Source organism: Telopea speciosissima, chromosome 10 (assembly GCF_018873765.1).
Source record: "Telopea speciosissima isolate NSW1024214 ecotype Mountain lineage chromosome 10, Tspe_v1, whole genome shotgun sequence".
Taxonomy (NCBI): Eukaryota; Viridiplantae; Streptophyta; class Magnoliopsida; order Proteales; family Proteaceae; genus Telopea; species Telopea speciosissima.
In genome coordinates, this window is record NC_057925.1 from 2,614,248 (window position 1) to 2,625,851 (window position 11,604).

Here is an 11,604-nt window from a genome sequence, read left to right on the forward strand (position 1 = left end):
TATTTTTAAAACTCTAACAAATAAATATTGGTGCCATAAATGAGAAGCCCCCAAATTCTGAATATTTTAATAGATTTCCATTAGTGTATTTCTGAAACCCTAAATATAATCAATCAAGAGTTAGAGAACTTCTCTGTTATCACTGTAGCACACCCATTGTCCCATTTTGTCTTTCCGTCTAATGACAGTATCAAAACCCTTACTTAGTAGAAGACTGTGAGAATAACATTAGAGCACATCCAAAGTCTCATTGTTCTCTATAATGAATGTGAGGCATAACACATCGATTGTAACTGGTCTCCAGGGAGCCTAGCACGCCCAGGGTGCATCTAGCTGGTGGGTTGTGCTGCACACTTCCCTATGTGTGTGCCGAGATGTGTGTAGCACAGCTCAACTGCTGGATCTTGATCCAGGCAAACTCTTAATTCACCGGGAGCCCATCTTATTGAAGTGTAATTTGTTGCCCACGTGCCATCTATTGGACATAGATGGTTTCTTGTGCCTTATGAATCTTGAGCTCATCTCATTGGTCAATGGTTTGCTTCTTTGCAAGCATGGAAGTGATTCAATAATTCAAGCCTCACTGTTAGGCTTTTATAAGAGGCATTTAGGAGAATGAAATACAATAATTGACAGAATGAGGTCCTAGGCATCGATAGTGAAAGGGGTTGTCTCCCCATCTATTCCCATTGGTAATATATATTAGGGAGGGATAATAACCCAAAAGTTTAATCAAATATGATCTAATGATCCTATCATCCAGAAGGGATTTTTCTACTTTAATGGTTAGGATGGCCACCGTAATCGTCTGAAATAGCTATCCTATATGCAGCTTCATTGATTGGTGTCCCATGAAACATTACTTTTATATAACTACAAGGCATGTGAAGGTATGGAGGGCAAAACATGGATTGGTTTGGTATTGGACCAATAATTGGGGCTGATTGTGAACCTATGAATAGATTCATCCGGAGCCATACAAGTTAGGCATGGCTTCAATGACCTATGATGAATGTGAACCTGGGCACACTGTAAGCCTGGACTTCATGATGATATAGTGAGTAGCATTGTCTTCAAAATTGGACAAGGCTGGATGGTCAGATTGGTCAACTCATCATTTGAGTATGTTTTGAAGTTGATCCTCATATTGACCAAGTCTATTTGGGAGCTAGACTGAACCACAATTGAATTATTCAACCCGGATGATTAGCAAAGAGAACTGAGAGGAAGATAAATTAATTTAAGGGAAAAAGAAAGCTAATCAGTCTCGTGGTTAGCATGGTTCCTACACCTACACATAAATCAATGCTTTTGTGCACGAGAAGACCATTCATCCCCTAGTGAAATCGAATATCGCATCCAAGCCAATGCCTCATAGGGGGAGGGGGGGTAGAGAGGTTATTTCATAGATGGGAGGAGAGAGACAGAGGGGTTGCTAACTTCAGGCTAATATTTTTTTGCTAGACCAGATAAAAAATATTCTCTTAATTTAAAAATGAATATAGAAACTTTTGTAATCATGATTACGCGATTGAGATAAGATCTTAGCAAATATTGTAACTAAATTCTTCAAATGGAATTTTTATACACCAAATCCAAAAATCAGAACAAGAAGTAAAATAACCTTTAATTACGTTAGAAAGTTATTAAGTTGTTATGCAACCAGTCACGGATTGAGGAGTACTGGAATTTAGAGATAAGTACACCCTGATGTTTCCAATTCACGTGTCAAGTTTCAATCGACATGTGTTAATCAAGTGACAAAATAAAGCTTTGAAAATCCATTGAAAATTTAAACCCTTAAGTAAGAAATATATGAAGAAAAAAAATACAAGAAAATCCGTTAATGCATAGTAGGATTATGTATGAATCTGAGTATAAAACTTGTCATGCCATCAATCTAAACCATTTTCCCACCCAAAAAAAAAAAAAAATTCTAAACCATTTTCTGGATATCCATATCCTTTACATGTGACAAAACTTTGTCTTGAATTAGAGATACCCCTAGTTTTGCTAGACTAGACTGTCTTTTTCCAAATTTTAATTTTGTTTCTCTTCCCTTCATCACCCTTCTATATCAAGTAGAGCTAAAAAGACAAGTAAAATGCTTAAAACTTAATCTCGAATTAGAGATACCCCATAGTTTTGCTAGACTAGGTTGTCTTTTGCCATATTTTAATTTTGTTTCCCTTACCTTCATCTCCCTTGCTACCAAATAGAGCTAAAAAGGTGAAATACTTTTGACTACTTGACTGGTGGCTATTATACTCTATTAGTCGATGCCTTGGATGATGGTATTAGTTAGCTTCTTTTCTTGTATTAGTTGTTTCTTCCATAGAGGAAATATAGCTAATTAGATCCCTTGATTTTTTTTTTAATCTCCAATTTCAATGGAAAAATATATCTAACTTCTATTGATTTGATATTAATTTTAGCTTATTTTTAGAATTAATTTATTCTCTTAAGGAAATATAGTCAATTAAATCCCTTAATCCTCTTTTTTTGGAATCTTCTATTATTAGAAAAATACTCGACTTATTTATTAAATGGTGGGTATAAATTAACTTATTTTGGCACTACTTAACTCCTTATTGGTAGAGAAATTTAAAAAAATAAATAAATTAAATACTCTCATGTTTTTTGGTAAGTTTATTATTTTCTAATATGATGAAGTGTATTTTAAAAAATAAAAAAATATTGGGACAGTTAAAAATGCATTTGATGATAAATAATTGGTAAGTAGGTTGTGTTTTCAATAGAGATAAGATATTCCTCAAATGGTTTCTTAACTAACATGAAGTACACTTCTTGTTGTTGCTTTTTACCTCATTTGAAACATTGTAAACTCTCTTTTTCCTTCTTTCAATTAAACTCCCTTTGCTTTCATTTATTTCAATGGAAAAAAATATTTCATAGGAATTGCTTATAAGGAAAAAATTTGTACTCATTTAAAAGGCTAGAAATCATTTTGTTGATATACAATACAATCTTCTAGAAGAATGAGTTCCATGTTGAATTTCTAAATATGTTTTGTAGAAAAAAGTGGATGTGTCTTGGTTAATGATAATTATTACCCAGTGAGAATACTAGCATTATCATATAGCTAAATTATTTTCCTCACTCTGTCATTCTCTAATATGCTTCTTTATTATGTGTAGTCAAACAAATGATAAATATCAAACAAATACAAAAAAATATTTACAACCAAAGTACTACAATTCTTTTCTTACAATTTGGACAAACAATGCCATAGACTCCGTTGGTTTAAGGGGAAATAAACTCTTGTTTATAAAAATTATTTTGAATTTTATTTACTATTTATCAATCTTCTAATTGTACATAACAATGAAGAATATCTATGTTGTTAAGGAATATGATGATAGTGGTACCCTTCATAGGTGGCAATTGTAACATAACACAAGACGTCCCTACTTTTTTTTGCACGGGGTGTGTGTGAAGGGAGTAAAGAGCATTTGAAATGAAATTCCTCGTTTTTAAAACAAATTCAAAAAAAAACTTAAAATATCTAGAGCCGCAGTTTTTCATATATAGAAATCTACAGATGGATTCTGGATACAAAATGATGGTTACGTAAGTGGTGAAGAGAGGCAGCCAGTAAATGTGATGGTCAATATTCCTTAGAAGGATTCAGAAGCTTTCGCGGGACGTCCTTGTTCGATATCCAAATCTCAACTATTGGCAAATGGCAATTAAAAGCTTGATTGAGTCCTGCAAAAATACCAGCTATCTCCACATCCGCCTTGTTCCTCAAAATATAAAAATCTGTAGCTATCAACATAATTTTTCCTTGAAACAAAATGCAAAAAGTCTAGGCCGAGAATACTAAAGCTTGGTTAGCAACTCCTGCGCAGACTAATATGCAATAGTCATAAGAGGATAAAATGAGATTAATACAGATTGAGAGAAACTAAAATCCAGAGTATCAGACGAGAGATGGTGAATGTTCAAATTACACAACCAAAGAAAGACTTGCAAGGTGGGGATCAGGTTTTACTAATTCTCGAGAGACCTTGTTCCGAGTATCCCAAATAAAATAGCAATTTAGTACAACCACCGAAAAGAACCAAATCAACATAAGTTTAGAAAAGGAACCATTAGACATAAAAGAGACACAAAAGTAAGAATGACTTTCAAAACACAACTGATAGGAGAAAAATGATTCATGCAGCCAACCCTATTTATTTAGGAAAAGACTGAATTAAGTTGGGTTGTGTTGAGTATATGAGTGAATTTTAACTATAGTACTTACAAATGCATTCGATAGCATCTAAGGTTTAAAGACAGATTAGATACCACCAAAGAACCAACAAAATGAGTTTTTTGCACTACTATAAGTTATCCAAACATTTATAGTGTTTGCAAAAAAAAAAAAAGGTTACTTTTGTTTTGTTGTTTTTCAAAATTTAACAGTTTTTTTATTTTATATATGGGGTCAAACTTTTCATATATTTTGAGTTGTCACTAAGTATTTGGTTACCTATATTGGTTTTATTATTAAATTGCAATATTTTAACATGTTACTCTTATATTTACTTTATGGTATTAGCTACTTAGTTGTATTATTTGTGTGAATATAGACTTCTCTTTATATTTCATTGTTATATTTCCTTCTCCATTCTTTTATTTGGTATGTATTTTACTTAGATTTAACCTTTTTTACAAATTTGTAGTATAAAAGGTTTATAATTTACCATTAACTGCTATTCATAGATCTCATGCAATTTTTAGTTTTTTTTTTTCATGTCTCTTTCATTTACTTATTGGGGTTTTTATATCTGTAAGTCTTTATTATGTTTAAACTACTAATTTATCATGCATTTTTTGTATAATTCATTTACATTTCATTATCATCTTTCTTTTTTATTTAGTAGAACTTATTAAAATTTAAAAGTTAAATCTCTTTAGAAAACAATATTGATAACAATATACAACTCCCATTATGTGTGATTATCACTAAAAATTTTCTTTTCGTTTTAGTTTTAGATTAAAATATTTTTAATACCATTTTTACAATTGAACGTTCAATTAATTGTTTTCTATTTTTGAAAAAATATGTTTCGATGAATTATTAAATGAAAAGTTAGAATTTACCCATTCATCTATTTGCTCATATCAAATCAGATGTATATTTGTTTAACTGTTATTTTATGGCAAAATGTAACACAATAGATGTTTTGCTTGGCTTAGTGCAATGATCCACCCCAGTTTTGACCATGTGGTATGTGCTATAGCAATTTCCAAATGTATGGAAAGGAAAGGTCCATCTTGGATTAACTATAGGTAAAAATTGATGGTCAAACTTAATTTTTGATTGATTTATATTGGATTTTTCTTGTGCATCATCTTCAACGGTTCCTTTTTTATTTTTTATTTTATCTTAGTTTTTTCCTTATGTATAATTGCAGTTTGAGTTGATATTTTACAAATAGATGTGACCTGTGGTACTCAAAAAATCTTCGAAGACAATGAAAACTTTTGATAATAATATATTGATATGTCACTTTTACCCTTGGCTTAAAGAAATTTTAGGAATAAGATAAAAAGCAATCGAAAGAAAGTTACAAGTTCTAAATACACCTATAGAAGTGTCATTTCAACAGTCCCTTACTTTTATCATTATATAAATATTTCTCTTTTTTTTTCTTTCCATTTATATGTTCCAAACATAGCCTTGAACAAAGATCTATTAAGTAAGTTTTTCAGGTCTTCTCACTATGATGCAGCGAGTGACCCTGTGGAGCAGAAGTCAAATGTTATCGATGTTCAAAATTACCATCCGAAAATATTGAGACGTTCAATCCGTATTAAGGAAAGAACAGGTTATTAGAGACTTACCAAGATCAGCACTAGCCGTTGGAGATGAGTCATTGGAGATAAAGATCATTGAGAATAATAAGAAAACCTTCATTCCTTACTAGGACAGTCCATGCGTGGAGGACCTTGGAAGGAAGGTAGGACCAAGATTTTATTCTATAATAAAGGAAGATTGTGATTGTAGATCTGATTTTTTGTCCTTAATTATCTAATTAGGATAATAAGTTAATCTCGGCCATAGGGAACCGAGGTTGGGTTATGGGAATCAATTCAAGCCTATACAAGGTTGTAGTTTGCTGCATTGGAGAGACAGAAGATTATTTAAGATACAACTGATCTTTTAAGACTCTTTCCTTGCAATCTTGAATAATTGTTGTTTCATTTATTTTTCTCTTCTTTGTTTGATTCACTATTGATATTAATTCTCCTTGAAGAGTGAATTAATTCAAATCTTCGATTCGGTCCGCTCGTTGTGCTGCATCACACTATGTTTGTTTATCATTCTTATCAAGGGTCCATTGACCACTAAGGATGGGAGTCCGAGTGGGCGGCCAGGGGTTGAGCGTGTGCAAGGGTACAAGGTGGGATTTATAGGATATTATCCAATGGGGGTAGAGTCGAACAAGTGATCTCTCCAAAGGACTTAGACCAGTGCTCTATTGCAACCGATAGCCATCTGATGCGGCCCTAGGCCACTAAGTTGACAAGGTGGAGGTTGCACTCGGTCATCCAAAGGCTCTGCGAAGGTTGGCCCGGATCGAAGAGAGGCGTGCTAATCATGGCCAGCCTTCACAAGGATAAATTATCCACATAAGCTCTTATCCTATCAGCATTCTAAGAAGATTTGATTGCAGGTTAATAAGGGATGATTGGATTTCTAAATAAACAGCCTTAAATAATCAATAGATTGGAGTAATTAGTGGGGGGATTAGAATCTTTGCCTTCAATCAATTATCCATGTGATTGAGGGATTTGATTTTCTTTTCCATTTCTCTATGCAATCGTAGCCTATATGCAAGGCAAGACTATAAAAGGAAAAAAGGAGAATTGAAATATTGGTAAAAGATAGCTCTTTGAGCCTGGCTCCATTGGAGTTCTTGCAAGTCACATCCTCTCTTTGTTTGATTGATCAACTCTTGGTCACGTAGAGAACGTGATTTTGACTCTCCCGATCCGTAGCTTCCAATGAGGCTGCATTATTTGGTTATCAAAGCCTAGGATTGCGAGAGTGGAAGACTGTAATGGCGTCTTGACGAGCTACTTGTACAGTCCCTATCGAGGATATCAATGCAAGGGAAGAAAACTTGCGCCTGCAGCAAGAAATTGCTGCCCTGCGACATGAGAATGAAGCTTTGGGAAAAGAATCGAGAAGTCCGAATCCGAATGAGGAAACGACCAATCCTGATTCACCTTCATCAGACGACACACAACCTGTCCCAGAGAGGAGGCCTCACCGGAACGGGAACCAACATGGTGGAGAGCGAGTAGTTGTGATGACGCCCAGGAATAGAGGTGGTTGGTAATACAACTCCCGTGGAGGACATCAACACAAGTGAAATTCATACGACAACGGATGATAATGTAGACGAACGAATCATTGTTCAACTTGATTTCAGTAAACCCCCAATTTTTTATGAGTACCAGGATGAATACATCGATGAACACGGTGGTTTCGAAAGTCTTGAACCATATCATGTTTCGAAAGTGCAACACTTCTGCCTGCATCACAGTGAGGTCATGACCCATGATCCCCTCTCATTTCAGTGATTCGACATTGCCAGTATGTATGATGATCCATATTTGACATTTATCAATTTCACATCCGTATCTCAATTTGTTCAAATATGAGCATTACCAAAAATCCATATTTGAACACATCATTCATTCAAGACGTGAGCACCTCATTTGGTATCACTGTCAAATCTGAAGTTGATATGCAAATTTCGTTTAATTCAATTGCAGACTACAATAATGAATTTACTCGGTTTCAATTTGACCCCGGTGGACGACGAATATCATTGATTGGGGTAAGAGTTCGAGGACGAACTCTTTTTCAACCTAGAGGGAATGATGCAGCCCTAGGCCACGAAATTGACAAGGTGGAGGTTGCACTCGGCCATCCAAAGGCTCTGCGAAGGTCGGCTCGGATCAAAGAGAGGCGTGCTAATCATGGTTAGCCTTCATAAGGATAAATTATCCACATAGCTCTTATCCTATCAGCATTCTAAGGAGATTTGATTACAGCTTAATAAGGGATGATTGGATTTCTAAATAAGCAGTCTTAAATAATCAATAGATTGGAGTAATTAGTGGGGGGATTAGAATCTTTGCCTTCAATCAATTATCCATGTGATTGAGGGATTTGATTTTCTTTTCCATTTCTGTATGCAATCGTAGCCTATATGTAAGGCAAGACTATGAAAGGAAAAATGGAGAATTGAAAGATTGGTAAAAGATAGCTTTTGGAGCTTGCCTCCATTGGAGTTCTTACAAGTCACAATCTCTCTTTGTTCGATTGATCAACTCCTGGTCACGTAGGGAACATGATTTTGACTTTCTCGATCCATAGCTTCCAATGAGGCTGCATTACCATCACAACACCAAGAGGCGCTTTCCCTATTCAACGACACTTCAGTTATAACCCTCGATGAGTACCGAGGATTGAGACCATGAAAGTAGTGGGCTCCCTCCTTCCCAATGCTTTGTTAAAGCAATCATGGTTGGTTCAATTGGAATTTCTATAGCTGCGGCATTGCTGGTTGTTGTCAATACTCTAAGGAGGATTTCATGGAAGTAAAACTAAAGGTAGAAAATGTGTGTTCTGATGATGTTATTGAAGCTAGTAGTTTTCAAAGAGTTGATAGATTGTGATTTTGAGTTTCAATTAGAGGGAGATGCTTATATGAAGAGCATCAAATCATGATTGCCAAGAGACCACTTTGAGACGGGTTATTAGTTATACTCTCAAATCCTTAAATGGATGTGCTCATGGTTTGGTTGGCTTGTTTCCAATTTTGTGGATGTTTGGTACATGTTTCTCTTAGAGGAAACAAGCAAGACCCTCAAATCAGGTTTTGATGTAACCTCGATTGAAATCTAATCAAGTTTTAAAAAATTAAGTGATACGTTTTTGTCTATACTATATATTTAATAAAGGATCAAAATTTCCTTCACTCATGGTGAAAAGAGAATCTCTTTAATCCATTGGTTCTATTGATCGGATGAGTTTCCTGGAATAGTGTCAAGGGCATTTCGGGCTTCTACAATAGGTGCAATGAGAATAATTACATTGAAATAGCTAGATTCTCTTCACCTACGGTGCTGGAAGAAAAAACTTTTGTCTTTTAAGGGGTCACTTTGCTTTAGGACAACCCTAAGTAAGATTTTTTTTGCATATAACATAATTTATTAAAGAAGTAACTTTTGCTCCTTAAACCATAGCTAATCCCAACTACGATATACAATTTGGATATTGGATTTTTTTTAGATATGACCAATCTTACCTATAAAAGATTTTCTTTTGCAAAAATCTCATTTCTGGGCGTTGTTTATCTAACATTATCTTTCCTAAAACTATAATAATCTAATCAATATAGCTAGACTAAAAAATAATAAAAACAGTAGGGGTATCAAAATTAAGCCCAATAAACCCCAAATCGGACCAATTGTTTAATAAATGGTTCTAAGTTTTAAGATTTATGCCTTTTGAATTACTCGGTCGATTGTTGGTCTAACCCAATAAAATTAAAACCCGATTATAAACTAAGATATACAAACCCTTTCTCTCTCACTTTCCCTCTATTGCGGCTCTGCCCAATGCCCTAACCTCTCTCCTGCGTTGATCACCAATGATTAACCCTCTGAGGAAGCAACACAACCCAAGCCCTAAGTTGTGCAGTCCTACACTCCCGCTTTAGCTTCAATAGTTCTATCAAAATTTCACCAAATAAAAAAAAAAAATCCAATTCAAAACACCCATAGCCCCATGGAATGTAAGTACCGATATAACCACAGGGGTAGTGGATCCTTGCCAGGTCACGGTCACGTGCCCCCTATGTCTAGACACAGGGAGGATGAAATGACCACCCTACTCTTATGAGCCCATCACTATTAGATGCTTGTGTGAGTGCTTCCATTGGTCCCCGTGTTGGCGCCAGGGCCACACAACCTAACATCCTTCTTTTACCCTGATCACAAATACCAAATGCCTTATATAAATGGAGAAATGTTTCCTACCCCGGAGCATTTCATTCCACCCTTATGAAATGACATATCTATCCCTTATTGGGGGAGGAGAGATAAAGACACAAGGAACATTGGCATAGGCCATTTTCATAGGCAGAGAGCACTTTCCCATACTTTATTTTAGACTATGTTTGGATGCCAAGAAAAAAAAATACAATGATATAATAAAGCAATGATTGATTCAGGTGTTTATCTCTCATCAATTTTAATTTTGGGAAGTAATTCTCTGTCCAGGAGTGTGGCCTACGCCAGCACTCCCATGTGTTTATTTCTCTCTTCCTCAAAACAATGGGGTAGAAATGTCATTTCACATGAAGAGGAGAGAGATAGACTCATGGGAGTATTGACATAAGCCACACTCTGGACAAAGAATTTTTTCTCTTTAATTTTTTTGAATTCTTTCTTTTCTTGGCATCCAAACATAGCTTTAGGGAAAGAGTTTCCCACGAGCATTTTGGACTATCACCTTTTAACTAGGCTGTTTTTTTAGATAGTTTTCTCTCTCCTACCGTTACCATGTGGGTCCCATATTAACCATTGCCTATATTTCCATTGGTGTGTGTCACGGGAAATTGACCCTACCATGAGACTCTCTTATTATTTTATTATTTTTGATCAGTGGGGTAGGGTGTCAATTGTCAATCTGACTCGGTTAGATTGACTAAAACACTTGAAAACCAGACCAAATCGAACCCTTTCGGTTCGATTTCGATCTGTGTTTTTCATGAAATTTGTAAAATATTGAATCGAGAACCAAATCAAAATAAAAAACCATGATACAAACCGATAAAAAATGGAAAAAAACATTACACATAGGGTGTTAGTTTATGTTATATCATTTATATACCCAATCTTCTCCCTTTTATAAATAAAAAGGAAGAGAACGCAACTAGGTAGCGCAACAGGGGCATGCCCTTGTGCCCTAACACAGGAGCATGCAAAATGACCAACACACGCCCCTAGAAAGATAGGCACAAGGACACGTCGCGCTACTTGATAACAAAAGACCAAACCAAATCAAAAGCGATAGCAATTGATAAGAGGTTGATTCCAAACCAAATCAAACAAGATCTCCATTTGGTTTCGATGTGGCCTAATACCCGGTCCAAACTTGACCGAACCGACCGGTTGACACCCTGGTGGGGTGAGAGGCGTGAAGCCTGGAGGGAGCATTAAAACATTACTCAGATGGAGTGAGGGGGAACACATTTTATATAAGAAAACGGAAAAAAAAATCGTCGATAGATATTAAAGGAAAGGAGGGAGAGAGAGAGAGAGAGAGAGAGAGAGAGAGCCGTGGAAGAATCAAAAGGGCAAAAATACAGAAAGAAACGGAGCAGGAATATATATATAGAGAGAGAGAGGCTTCTCTGTTTTGCTTCCTAAGAAAATGGAGAGACGACCAAGGCAGGGGTTCTTCACTTTTCTTTAGCGCTCTTTATAAAACCATCACATCTTTCTCTTCTTCTTGTTCTTCTTCTTCTGCTTCTTTCAATTCTCACTCAAATGAACCAACTGCTCCCT